General features: G+C 38.1%; 1 long non-coding RNA gene across 7 annotated transcripts in view; it reads left to right on the forward strand.

The window, feature by feature from the left end:
- Nucleotides 1-13731, forward strand: part of LOC101925508 (uncharacterized) — a 373900-nt gene that overhangs the window by 87059 nt on the left and 273110 nt on the right. For 5 of the 7 annotated variants that reach the window (XR_010584614.2, XR_012430865.1, XR_012430866.1 and 2 more), the window contains 3 exons: nt 9394-9477; nt 10465-10553; nt 13438-13661. This is a non-coding gene — a long non-coding RNA (uncharacterized lncRNA). The remainder of the gene's footprint in view (nt 1-9393; nt 9478-10464; nt 10554-13437; nt 13662-13731) is intronic. The other 2 variants (XR_010584620.2, XR_012430867.1) reach the window with 1 other exon arrangement.

Consider the following 13731-nt stretch of genomic DNA (forward strand, 5'->3'; position numbering starts at 1 on the left):
AGATCTTTGAGGCTGCCCCTCCCATCATAGGCCCAGGGCTCTAGGAGGGCAGAATGGTTTTGGGAGACAGGCCTGAGAACCCTCTGTGGCCTCACTAGCCATGGCTGCCTGTGTCTCTGCTCTCTGCATCCCAGTGCAGCACTCCTTGGCCATTCCAGCTGTGGTTCAAGTGGTCCTGCATATAACTTGACCCCTCTGGGTGTGGCTTGACTTTCCACTCTGAAGGGTATAAGCCATAGACTTTGGCTGTGTCTACATGGTATTAATTCTGTAGACCAACAAAATGTTAGAGCTGTGGGGGTATAATTGCATCCACCTAGATTTTAAAGAATATTGCAGACTGCTTGGGAGTTCAGGAAGAGACTTGTCTCAGGGTTGGAGTAATCAGAGAGAGCCCTCACTAAGGTAATGCCCAGCAGAACTGTGGGGTTGGAGCTGCCATAGAAAGTTCCCACTAAATCAATGCTTAGTGGAGCCCTGGGAGCAGGATTGCTGCAGGGATCCCAGAATGGTACAGTCACTGGCAACATGCAATGTCAGCCTGTGAAAGCTTCAGGCACCAGCGTGCAACTACAACTTCAGAAAGCTGAAATGTGGCCTAAGTCCAACAAAGCTATAGTAAAGAGTGAGGCAGTTTTGGGGCCCAAAGCCTGCAGTGTGTCTAGGAAGCAGCATATAGAGTGAAATATTAAGACTTAATATCTGCTCTATTGGGTTTTGAACTTGTTTGGGGCCTGTTACTCCTTTTCTTCTGGCCTATTTCTCCCTTTTGGAAAGATAATGTGTATCCTATACTCTTCCACCATTGTATCTTGGAAATGAGAAATTGTTTAATTTCACAGGCTTACAGCTGGAAGAAATTTGCCTCAAGGTGAATTGTGCCTTGAGTTTCACCCATATCTGATTCAGATATCTTTGGACTTTTAAATTGGTGCTGGAACAAGTTAAGAGTTTGGGGAAATTGGGATGGAATTACTGTATTTCGCATGTGAGAAGGGCATAAATTTTGGAAGTGGAATGCTATGGTTTGAGTGTGTCACCTAAATTTCATGTGTTGGAAACGTAATCCCCAAATTCATATATTGATTGGAAGTGATGCCTTTAGGCAGTAATTAGGATTAGATAAGATCATCAGAGTGGAACCCCATGGCTTTATAAGAAGAGAAAGGGAAGCTTGAGCTGATAGGCACACTCTTGCCTTCTTGCCATATGCATGTCGTCTGCTATTTTATGGCAAGCAAGAATCTCTTCACCAGATGCCAGTGCCATGCTCTTGGATTTCCTAGTCTTCAGAATCACAAGCCAAATAAACGTGTTTTCATTATAAATTATCCAGTCTGTGATATTCTGTTGCAACAGAAAACAGAGTAAGACAGGGAGTAAGAGCCAAGTGGCAACACTCAACTGCCAAAGGCATGATGAGGATGGTTACTCTAAGGGACAAGAGGGTCAAAGCAGTAATCAGAATAGTCTGACTCTTGCAGACTGGTAAAGTTGGCTTGTTAATTATAGTGTTCCTAGAAGTAAAATAGATAGGAAGCTATTAAATTCTTACTCGATCTATATAAACAAAAGTTCCAGGTAATGTGAATCACAAAATTCTAATGTGAATCATAAAAACAGAATCATAAAAACAGCCGCTCAATCAGTTCTCAGACTTGAGCCAGTTAACAGACCCAGAGCCCCTTGAATGAAGGGAAGACTGGGTCTCCTTGAGGAATGACCCTTGAACACAATGGGAAATGTATACTGCTAATCTTTCTCTCAGCCTTCCTACAAAGGACCTAAAGCCTATTACAATGATAATTGTGCATTGGAAAGAGAGCAATAATCAGAATTTGGGAGGAGGCTCTTGAACATTGATGCTGAACTAACACTGATTCCATGAGGCCCAAAATGTCACTGTGGCCTTCCAGTCCGAGTAGGGGCTTATGGAGGTCAGGTGACTGACAAAGTTTTAGCTCAGATTCATCTTGCTGTGGGTCAAATATATCCTCAAACTCATCCTGTGGTTATATCCCCAGTTCCAAAATGCATAATTGGAATAGACATGCTGAACAGCTGAAAGAATCACCATATCTTTTCATATTTAACAATTATTAAGCCCAAGGAGTTGTGTGTGAGTTATGTCTATTCATATTTATCACAACAGAAATTAAAACAGGATATTTGAGAAAATCTATTAATTTAAAAAATAATAGAAACATTATACATTACATAAAAATTATTGTGCCATAGAAATAACGATTGCTAAACAAAAATTGTAGTAATAAATGTGGCACTCCTTTATTTTTTATAAGCCTTGTTAGTGTCTGTCTTGAAGATAACTGAATTCTCATACCTGCTTCTGCATTCAATCTGTTGCTGTATGATATGTGGTTGAAGTGTCTGAAGAAAATCCAGCCTCACATAAATATGTGGTTGGACAAAGGAAGACTATTGTAATGGCATTTTCAGGTAATTGTGTATTTCTTTCTTTGTTAGTATATAAACATTCAACAAGTGGAGGTTTTTTAAGGGTTAGCAATAATGTGGATCTGAAACCACATCAGTGAACTTCTTGTGTTATTTTATATCAGAACTCACTGGCCTAATTTTTATAATACTTTGAATGGATATTTTACCTGGGCATGAAACTAATCCAGAGTTCCACTTACAACACTGCCTTTTATAACATTCTGATGAGACTAAACATGAATTATAAAACATGAAACTCAGCATGAATTATAATACATGAAATGAAATAGGAATTTACTTGAAAAGAGCTAGAGGTTTCTAAAGCAAGTTGATGAGAACTGATAATAAAACTACAAACACTTTAGGGAAATTTCTGATTTTCATACCTATTGAATAAGACTGTGGACTTGGAACTGTCTTGATAGTACTGTGAGGCTAATATATACTATTTCCTAGGTGCCAAGGCATTCACTTTATTTGGCATTAAATATAAATAGCTATTCATCTATTGCCATTAACCAGCTAATTAACTTTATTACCATTGATAGTTTTTAAATTCTTCAGGTCAAGGCTATTGAGTTCTAATTTTATTTTGGCAGCATCTTAAAAATGTTACTTTGCCCATCTATGGCTGCTTTCCACCAACCCATTCAGCATAGGTGACATTTCCCTGCTGTAGATTTTCTCTCCCTTTTACAGAATGGAGACTCATCTATACTCATTAACATTTCTAAAGGCTACTAAAGATGAATATTCTCATAAAAGCACCAGATCATTTTGATTTTGTTATTTTTTATTTAAATGATGTGTATGCCATGACTACCTCTAAAGTGGATCAGGGTTGAAGACACCACACATTAGTTGATTCCCACTATGGGGAGAAGCATATGACAAGTTTTCATTAAGAGTCCTTTTCAGTCTGCAGTTGCCAAGAAAGTTATGGGTATACAGTTACGTATCTCTTGATGATGGGGATACCTTCTGAGAAATGCATCGTTAGGCAATTTTGTCATTGTGCAAACATCATCATGTACCTACAGGAACCCAGATGCTATAGCCTGCTACACATCTAGAATATATAGTACAGCCTATTTCTCTTAGGCTAAAAAACTATACAGCACATTATTGCACTGAATACTGTAGGCAATTGTAACACAGTAGTAAGTACTTGTATATCTCAACATATCTTTAGCCGTTTACATAGAAAAGGCAGTACACTGTGGCTATGACATTATGATGGCTATGCCACTAGGTGATAGGACTTTTTCAGCCTCATTATAGTCTTGTGGAACCACTGTCATATATGTGATCTATTGTTGGCTGAAATGTCGCTCTGCAGCAAGTTACTGTCAATTGTTTTCAGTTTTGTCCATGAAGAGGGGGAAGCATATTACCTTTTCTATAATTCAGTTTTTATATGTCTCGTTTTCACTCAGAAGACAAAGCTGTCTGTCTTTATACAGAAGCTCCTTGACTTATTATGGGTTTAAGTCCCAATAAACCTATCACATGTTGAAAATATCGTAAGTTGCAAATGCATTTAATACACTGAATCTACTGAATATTGTAGCTTACCCTAGAATTCTGTAAATGTGCTCAGAACCCGTATAGTACAGTATTTAATAAATTACATGACATATTTAACACTTTATTATAAAATAGGCTTTGTGTTAGATGATTTGGCCCAGAATTGCCAGAGAGTATTGCATCACATATTGCTAGCCCTGGAAAAGATCAAAATCCAAAATTGGAAGTACAGTTTCTATTGAATGTGAATCACTTTTGCACCATTGTAAAGTAAAAAAATCATAACTCAAATTATCAGAGGATCCAGGAGCCCTCTGCACTTTCTGTTGGCTTGACTATGACAAAGGGGGACGGATTTTGTTGCTAACTTGCACAAGTATATAAAACACAAGATGGTGATATATAGTGTTATGTACATTTTAAAAATTACCAAGCATTTCAATGTCCTCTCAAATATGTGTACATATCTGTGGATCAAGTTCCTCCCTTAATTGTGGGTAAACTAAGCCTATTTATGCATAGCAGGCTACCTTTCAGTTTTTAATAAGGTAAAATGCTGAATACTGTATTTGTATAAATTCTCTCTTGCTGACCTTTGTGGAATTAGTAAATTATGTTGATAGCTGGAACTTCATTTCTTAAGAGGTTTATAAACTTCTCAGGACCTTTGCTTTTTCTGCAAGTGGTAAAACCCAGGTAGAGCTGAGTAGAGGGATTTGTTTGAACTATCAGTCCTAGCAGGTGTGGGGCTCACCTTCACCTCTGCTATTCACAATGTTCCCACGAACTCTTTGGTTCATGGGATTGCAGAGAGTCCTGACCTTCATTGCTTGAGTTGTGTTCCATTTCTGTGTCACCTTTCATCTAATGTTCTTGGGGAGCCTTTACAGAAAGAAAGGAACACAGCGCATCACTGATTCCCTCACCCCTTCTATGCACAGCTGACTTCAATTCCTTTTTAAAGCCTCAGCTTGTGTCTCACCTCTGGCAGGAAATGTCCATCATCCTCTCTGCCCTCTGCTTCTGGGCCACATTCCTCTTATGGTGTCTTTCACATGCCTCCATTATGACACAGTCCTCACACTGTGGAAAAAAACACATATCTTAAGTGTCTCTCTCTGTCTAGATCATGAGATAGAAGATTCATTTCTTTCTCTCTGGTGCCTGGTACTGTGGCTGGTATAGTCAGTGATGCGATCCAATGGTGCTAAATTGGCCCCACAGTACCAGGCAGGGAGTCTGTGAAACGTCACGGCTTAGCCTCTGTGCCTTCAGAGTCCTGTGAATTAAAGGGAGAGACTGCAAGCCAGTGGGGGAGTGGGGGTGGAGAGAGGAAGTTAAACAGAATTTCAGTGAAATGGGGTCAGAGGAGTAGCAGAACATAAAAGCACACTATTCTCACTAATATTTCTGAGATACTTGTGTAGCTAAGTCTGTACAAAAAAGTAGTTGTTGCTAGGGTAGATGAATCAAATTTCACACTTTAAGGTAAGAATATCCAGTAAGGGCAATGGGGTTATATTATCTGATACTACTTTCTCTTGTTAAATGTTCTATTAATATTGCAAGCACATTGTATAAATTCCAGTTATCAATTATGTTGATAAAGAATGAAAAAAACCTCTCTTATATTGCTATGTTTTTGAGGAATTGGCGGCAGGAGAGTGAATTTTTCCATAAAGGCAAGGTGGGGATACACTTGAATCCCCAAGCTCCTTGAGAGGCCTCTTTGAGCTCTTGTAGCACCAAAATGAAGCCCTCAGTGGCCGCTTTTATAATACTCTAGTGAAATCTGGGATTTGGTTTTTCTGTAAATTATGAAATAATTTCTTAAATAAATATACATTATTTAATATTGATTTCTCAGGAGCTAGTACAATACTTAATATATAGAAAGAGGCCAGAAAATATTTGTAAATATCTCTCCTAGAGATTTACCCAAAGCAGCCATATGATAGTCCCATCTCTCCAATGAGTAATGGTAACTTTTTCTTCTTATTTTTCCACCCCATCTCAACATCTAAGTTTGTATAAAATCACTGGAATTGGATAAGATCTTTTGGAAGACCTACACTTTTGGCATCTCTCCCTTCCTGTTCTTGCTGCTTCCTGTGGGCTCTTTATTCTTAGAATTGGGGGAAGTCTGTGGACATCGGATGAAGATGGAAAGACTTTCAAAGAATAATGCTGTCTATATACTGGCAATGAGAAGGAACTCATTAAAAGCACATTTAATGTGACAATATCCAAGGAGGACACTATATATGTCTTTTCACTTTGGGCAGGCATAAACTTAGGTGAGCTATCTCCTCCATCTCCTTCCTCTGGGCAAATTTCTTGATTAAATTTTATCTTTTAGAAAAATGATATGTCTGTGGAGGAGGGTGAGGGTTGAGATCTTAAGCAACACACTATGATATTGGAATGTTAAAAATAAATGCCTCACACAGCAGTTTGCCATTTGAAGAGACTATCATGAAAAGATTGAGAAAGTAGTTGAAATCAATTTAGCTATTCTTTATTCTACAATGAAGAAAACAGAGTTCACATTATTTTGGTAAAAATATTTTTGAAACATGCAGTTTGTTAGGTGCGTGAATGAAATTTACCACTAAGTCATCAAAAATCAAAAAACCCAAACCAATGAAAAACCTTACCCCAACTTAACCCTAAGCCTCAAAGGCACTGAGGCACACATATTTTAAGAATAGATATACACACTGAATTTCTTCTCACACATCCATTTGTGAATTAGTGTTTGATTTCTCATTTTTAGATCTCATGTAAACTGGGTGACACCAGTGGGTAAAAGTGCAGAGCCTATTTTATAAAGAAGAATATTCTCGTTGTGTATGACCTGGGGCAATGCTTTACAGATTTTGGTACCAACAAAATTGTTTCCATTTGGGTGCCCATGGAAACAGACTTTCAGACAGGCTCTTAGTACAAAATAACTTATTTGAGAAATGTATGAAACGCCAGAAGGGAAATAAGGAAGTGAGATGGGAAAGGGAAGGCAGACAATAGAAGGTACATCATCAAACCAGTTACTACTAATGGCCATTATCACTTAATACCAGGGAGACATTGGGAAATGGTGTAGAATACACACTTCAGAGTTATCCCTCCTGGGGAATGAGAAATATATACATCTATATACCTATGTCTCTATCTATCATTGATCTATCTATTATCTAGCCATCTATCTTCTATCTATCATCTATCTATTATCTACTATCTGTCTTTAAATCTATCATGTATCATCTATTTAATCTATTATCCATTTATCACCTGTCTTTCAATCTATTATGTATCATCTATTATCTATCAGTATATTGTCTATCATCTATTATCTATCAATCTATCTCTATTACCTATCATCTATTTTTCAATCTATTATCTATTATCCATCTATTTATCTATCTATCTATCTATCTATCTATCTATCTATCTATCTACCTACCTACCTACCTACCTATTTCCCTATCTTATCATCTATCTATTGAGCTGAGTATAAATTCCTTACTCCTATCAGTCATTGGTTGAAGGTTGCTCCAGAGGGGTTAATTCCAGAAACTTCTGGCCTACTATTTGCTCAGGCAGTTCAGGCTTTCAGAAGCTTCAGAGAAAAGCCCTCAGGCAGCACGATTTTGACAGGTATGTACAAATTGGCCCCTAGACGCTGAGAGCACCGGCATATGTTTGTGCATCTGAGGGACCTACTCTGCATCTACTGTGGTAACCACTGGTTTCTGAGAAAACATTCCTGTGTTGGCCACTGAAAGTGTGAAATTTCTTTAAAGTTTTGTATTTTAAGAGACCAGTAAATGTAAAATGTGCATTTTGCTTCATAATATATTTATTAATTATAAATATGAAATGTTTAAAATAACTTATCAGTAGAATAACATAATGTTTTGTCCAACCTAAAATTTTTTTACATGAAAGAAAATGTCTTAGCCTGATTTCCTTTGAAAACAGAGCTTAAGACAAGTCTTGCATGCAAGTTTATTTGGGGACTAATTGCAGGGGCCAGGGGTGAAGGGCTAGGGGCATAGCAAAGCTAGGGAAGCCAAAATAAGGATGAGCTGTCAAGTTGGCTACTGCTGTGGGTTGACTGGAGCTGGATCCTCCTGGGATCATCCGAGGAGCCTATCAAAATTAAATGTATTTCAGAACTGTCCAACTTGGGGACCAGAGTGGAAGCATTTATCCATTATCTTCCATTCCCCAATGGCCAGTGGAAACCCCATAGGCATTAACTGTGCTCCCTACAAGGTAGAGCACACCTGAGTGATGATCAGATTCAGAAAAGTCCTGGGATAAAAAGCATAGGCCAAGGGGCAGGGTTGTCAGATTACATTTTGGGAAGGTGGTAGGAGCCTGTGCAGAACTGGTTGCTGTAGCAGGGGCTGAAGTGTGGGGTGGGTGGACTAAGAAGACCTATAATGGTGCATGTGAAGAGCCAATACAGTGATGCTTCAGGAACATGTGAATAAGGGTTGAGGATGGTAAGAGGCATGCTCTAGGACGAGGTGTGTGGTTATTGATATGCTGCTCCTTTGCCAAGATCCAGCCCTCCTTTGCAGAACCCAGATACATTTTGACAGTCTCTGTTAAAAATATTCAAAATTCATTCTTCCTTTCCCCTCACAATCATTTATAATAAAAATCATTATAAATGATTTTATATTATGATATAGAGTTAATTTATTAGCCCTTCAAGCTTATTTTTTAGAATCACAAGTTTTAAGACCATTTGAGATTAAACATATACAAATAATTTTTCTTTCAAAATGTAAAAATCCATTAATATGAAAACATACGGTATATGTTTCATGAAACAAAGCAGAAAATGTAATTACTTATAAATAATCTTTAGTTTGATTCTATTCTCATCATAGCCTACATTCTCCATTGTAACTCTTGAAAATGGAAACCTGCTTTTCCAGTATCCATGTAAAGGAAAGGCAATGAAGAGGTCGTCTAATTCCAACTCCACTGGCAGCTACAACTGTCTCCAGCTAGAGACTCAGAGGGAGTCAGGAGAATCATTTATTAGAGTAAATATTCGATGTGTAGTGTCATAAACTAATCAATACTATATTAGCTGCTGCTAACCATCCCAGCTCTATTATCTGTGAAATGGGCTGGCATGATATTGGACCCAGGGGAAACGGGAGGAAAGCCTCTGGTCAAAGGATGCTTTCTTTTACTCTACAGAGAGATGTAAAATGCATATAAATGAATGTTTAAATATTTGATTTAAGCATTTGGTTTTATTGGTTTGAAAATACTATGTGTTTTATTATATCAGTAAGAAATCTTTTCAAAGAAAGATTATGGAAAGCCTTTTCAGCATGTGTGATCCCCCCAAAAAAGATGCTTGTATTGTTTTTTTTTTTTTAGTCATTCCCAACAATTAATACTACTGAGTCCTAATGAAGAGGATTATAAAATGTTCCCTTACTTGTGACCACTTCAAATCAGAAGGTATGTCTGATTTCCTCACCCATTAAGCAGGCATAATAATCATGCTTTAGTTTAGTATACATGAGATTTAGAACAGTGCTTGGCATATAGTAAGCTCTCAGAATGGTAGCTGTTAATATTATTATGTTTATATGTTGTAACCCGCTTTCATTACCATATGCTTGTTTGAATCTAGGCAGTAAAAACATCCAAACATTCCAAGCAAATAACAGGCTAAATAAAGATGCTATTAACAATACTACAACTATAGTTAATAACATACTGCATGCTTGAAAATCACTAAAAGAGTAGAATTGAAGTGTTCTCACCACAAAAAAGTAAGTATACGAGCTAACACATATGTTAATTAGCTAGGTTTAGCCATTCCACAATGTATTCATATTTCAAAACATGTTGTACACCATAAATGTATACAATTTTTTTTTTTTTTTTTTTTTTTTTTTTTGAGACTGAGTCTGGCTCTGTCGCCCAGGCTGGAGTGCAGTGGCCGGATCCCAGCTCACTGCAAGCTCCGCCTCCCGGGTTTACGCCATTCTCCTGCCTCAGCCTCCGGAGTAGCTGGGACCACAGGCGCCCGCCACCTCGCCCGGCTAGTTTTTTGTATTTTTTAGTAGAGATGGGGTTTCACCGTGTTAGCCAGGATGGTCTCGATCTCCTGACCTTGTGATCCGCCCGTCCCGGCCTCCCAAAGTGCTGAGATTACAGACTTGAGCCACCGTGCCCGGCTACAATTTTTGTTTTTTAAAAATAAATTTAAAAAGCCATACCAATAATAAACAAGAACACAACTATTTTTAAACCTAAAACTTTAACACCAAAGGCAATGCATAATTTTGAAAATGAAGTATGTGGAAAATTTAAGCCATATCTTCAATTATTTCTCAAATATCCTCAGTGTATATATTATAGGCAAAATGTACCAGAAACAAATTTCTTCATTTATTCAGCAGATCTTTAGTGAATTTCTACAATGTGTTAATGCATTAGGTGCAGAAGATTCATCAGTGATCAAGACAGTCAGAGTCCCTGTCATCAGTGGACTTCAAGTATAATAAGAAAGACAAGACAATGAAAAAGTAAGCACATATATAAACAAGGTAACTGTGGACTATGGACTGTAATTAGAGTTTAGGAAAAATAAACATAATGAGATAGACAATATCTGTGGGAGGCTACTCTAGAGGGAGGTTAGTGAAGACTTCTCCGAGGAGGTGACGTCTTTGCCAAACATTGAGAATGAGAATGTCAGTCAAGTGAAATGGGGGTAAGAGGAGAGGAGGTAGAGAAAGCATTTCAAATAGAAAGATCAGCACATGCAAAGGCCTAGAGGAAGAAAAAAATTTGGTGTGTTCAAACAATACACAGGAAGGAAGACCATGTTCTTGCACTATTGTGAATGAGGGGAGTGTTGTGCAGAGTGAGGTTGAATAGGGCACAAACCCATGGTTAGAAACTTGGTTTTATTCTGAGAGAAACAGGATAACATTGAAGGATTTTAAGCAAGGGATAATGCAATCTAACTTATCTTTTTAAATATCTGACTATTTTATGGGGAATGAGTAATTGGTGTTGTGGGGGTGATATGAAACAGAAAACCAATTCAGAGACTGTGGAAGGAGTCCTGGAAAGAGACCGTGCCTGGAATATGGTAACTGTACAGATGGAGAGCAGTGAAGTGACTTGAGATGCATTTTGGATCTGTAGGACTTGTTGATGGCTTAGAAAGAATGGGGAAAGAAAGAGTCATTGATTTTGGCTTGAATAATTCAGTGGACTGTGGTTCCGTTTCCTGAGTTGGGAAAGACTTGGGGGAAGAGCTATGTTTTTGTCTTATGAGATGCCTATTACACATTCAAGAGGAGTTTGCAAGTAGGTGGTGGTAAAGTCTGGACTTTGATCTAGGTATAAATTTGAAATTTGTTATCATAGATGATATTTAAAAGTGCAGGAATGAATGTGACCACCCAAGGATGCTGCTGAAGAAATACGTGTAATAAGAACAAAAAAAGTGGTCATGGATTTGGCAACAAAAGGTTGTTGGCAACCTTAATAGATTGAAAAGTGACTTGAAAATAAGAAAGTAGAGCTAGTAGATGTAGACAATCCATTCAGGGAGTTTTGTTGAGGAAAGAAGGAGAAAAAGAAAGTGTTTGCTGGATTGGGGACTATGAGGTTAAGAGAGTTTGTGTTTTTTTAAGATGGAAGATCATGAAAATATGTGGGAGACAGTAAAAATATATGTAAAAATATATGGGAGATACTGAAAATATATGCAGAAATGATCTCACAGAGAGAACGGGTGGATGGTAGGGCATGGGGAGATGGCTGAGGCTGTGCAATTCTTGAGAAGGTGAGAGGGTTGGAGCAAAAGCACCTGTGGAAACAATTTCTTTTGATAGGTGTAAAGACACTTAAAATTGCAAATAGAAAACATTTGCAGAATTGATTTGCACTATGAAGGAATTCTAATCTAGTAGTTTCTATTTTTTTAATGACTCGGAGGCAGCATCCTCATCTGAGAGGATAGAGAGGAGGTTTAAGGAGAAAGGAAGGTCATCTTGGAAGGGGAAAAATGAACTTACTTGAGAAAAATTTTAACGTTGCTGGGGATTGGTGTCTGATCATTTTAGGTCTGTTATCATGAAGTTACGGTGAAACCAAGAAGCCAATGTGTGATATTCTTTAGATTCAGCTGCTGAGTGGCAGGCAGAGAAGAAGAAGAGAACAAAAAAAGGTTCCCAGTTAAATACAAGGGAATGAAATATGACGAGGAAGTTGAGGGTGTTTTTGAGAGAATGATTATAGTCATGGATCTTGACATCTAGTTTGAATAAGAAGGAAAATGAACAGGATGGGAATGAAAAAGTAGTGAGGCCAGGGATGAAGGTTAGAGTGAAGTTGAGTGAATGAACATTCTAGAGTGAGCTAGAAGAAGAGAAGGATCAGAGTGGTAGGTTTCAAATGGAAATTTTGGTGGTGACTCATTTACTGACATTTACAAGGTGTCAGTTGTAACAACAGGAAAGGTTGGCTAAAGTGGAAGAGAACTATATGGAGGTGAAATAGAAGAACTGGTAAACCAAGGTTTCTGATGAGACATTACGTGGTTGCTGAAGTCTGAAGGAATGATAAATGGTGTAGGGGTAGAAGAAATGCAGGGAGTCAGCAATGTCTTCAATAAGTGGGAGGGGCACATGAATGAAGTCCATAGAGGAGAGCACAAGAAGGTGGGTGGCATAGCAAGATAGCCTAGCTTCAGAGGAGCTGTGGGTTTTGAAAGCTTTTGGAGGAATAAACTGTTTAGAAGCAGCTATGTGGGTCAAAAAGAACACCGGCTCCTTTTCTGTCCCTGAGACAGCTGCAGAGAAGAATTTTAGATAAGCACAGTGCAAAGGGTCATTTAAAGAAAACATGAAAATATGAGTAGGTTTGTTGGTCACAGATCTGAAGTTTCAGAAGGCACATTGAATAGGTGAAGGAGGAGTAGGAAAGGGTTACTTGGGAAAGGTAACAGTATGTCACTCCTGTCCATACTGAATGTTTTGAAAAGCTTGGATTTCAGAGAGTAATCGACTGTTCTCTTCTGAGTGCTGATGAGGGATAACACAAACCAGGCATACCCAGCTATTAGACACTGACATGCCCAGAGAAAATGTATGTAAAAACCACTCCATGACACAGAATTGCATAAATGTTTGAAATCTTTGAACTATCACTCATGTGTATTGTGGAATGTTTGCATGATTAAATCTTAGGTTGCAGCATTTACTTAAGGAGTCTCATTGGATTCCCACTTCTGTTCTATGGGGGATCAGTTTTTAGGCTGGACTAGACTTGAAAATTTCTCTTGTCACTGAGAGGAGCTGGGTAGAAACTTACAGAATGAAACTTTCAGGTTAGAATAGAAAAAACACGTGTTTAGTGGCTGGTTATAGGCATTGTTTTTTTTTCATATTGCAGTGTAGAGAGCAAAATATCTCCTTAGGAAACAGTGGACTAAGACTCTGTTATTTTGAATTTGAATTCTGCGTGATGGTAGACACAGAACCTGGATTAGTGCTGTCATACAAAAAATCGGCCACAACAACACACATATGGGAAAAGAACAGCATTGTCAGGAACAAATGGACACTAAGAGAAAGAAGAAAACAGAGGCAAGAGGCTCCAGGCTTCGCTAATTGCTAGTGAGTAGATTTAATACAAGAACATCACTGTTTATTTATAGGGTTTTTTTGTGTGTAATTATGCTAATGC

The sequence above is a fragment of the Macaca fascicularis genome, chromosome 1, assembly GCF_037993035.2.
Source record: "Macaca fascicularis isolate 582-1 chromosome 1, T2T-MFA8v1.1".
In the NCBI taxonomy this organism is placed as follows: domain Eukaryota; kingdom Metazoa; phylum Chordata; class Mammalia; order Primates; family Cercopithecidae; genus Macaca; species Macaca fascicularis.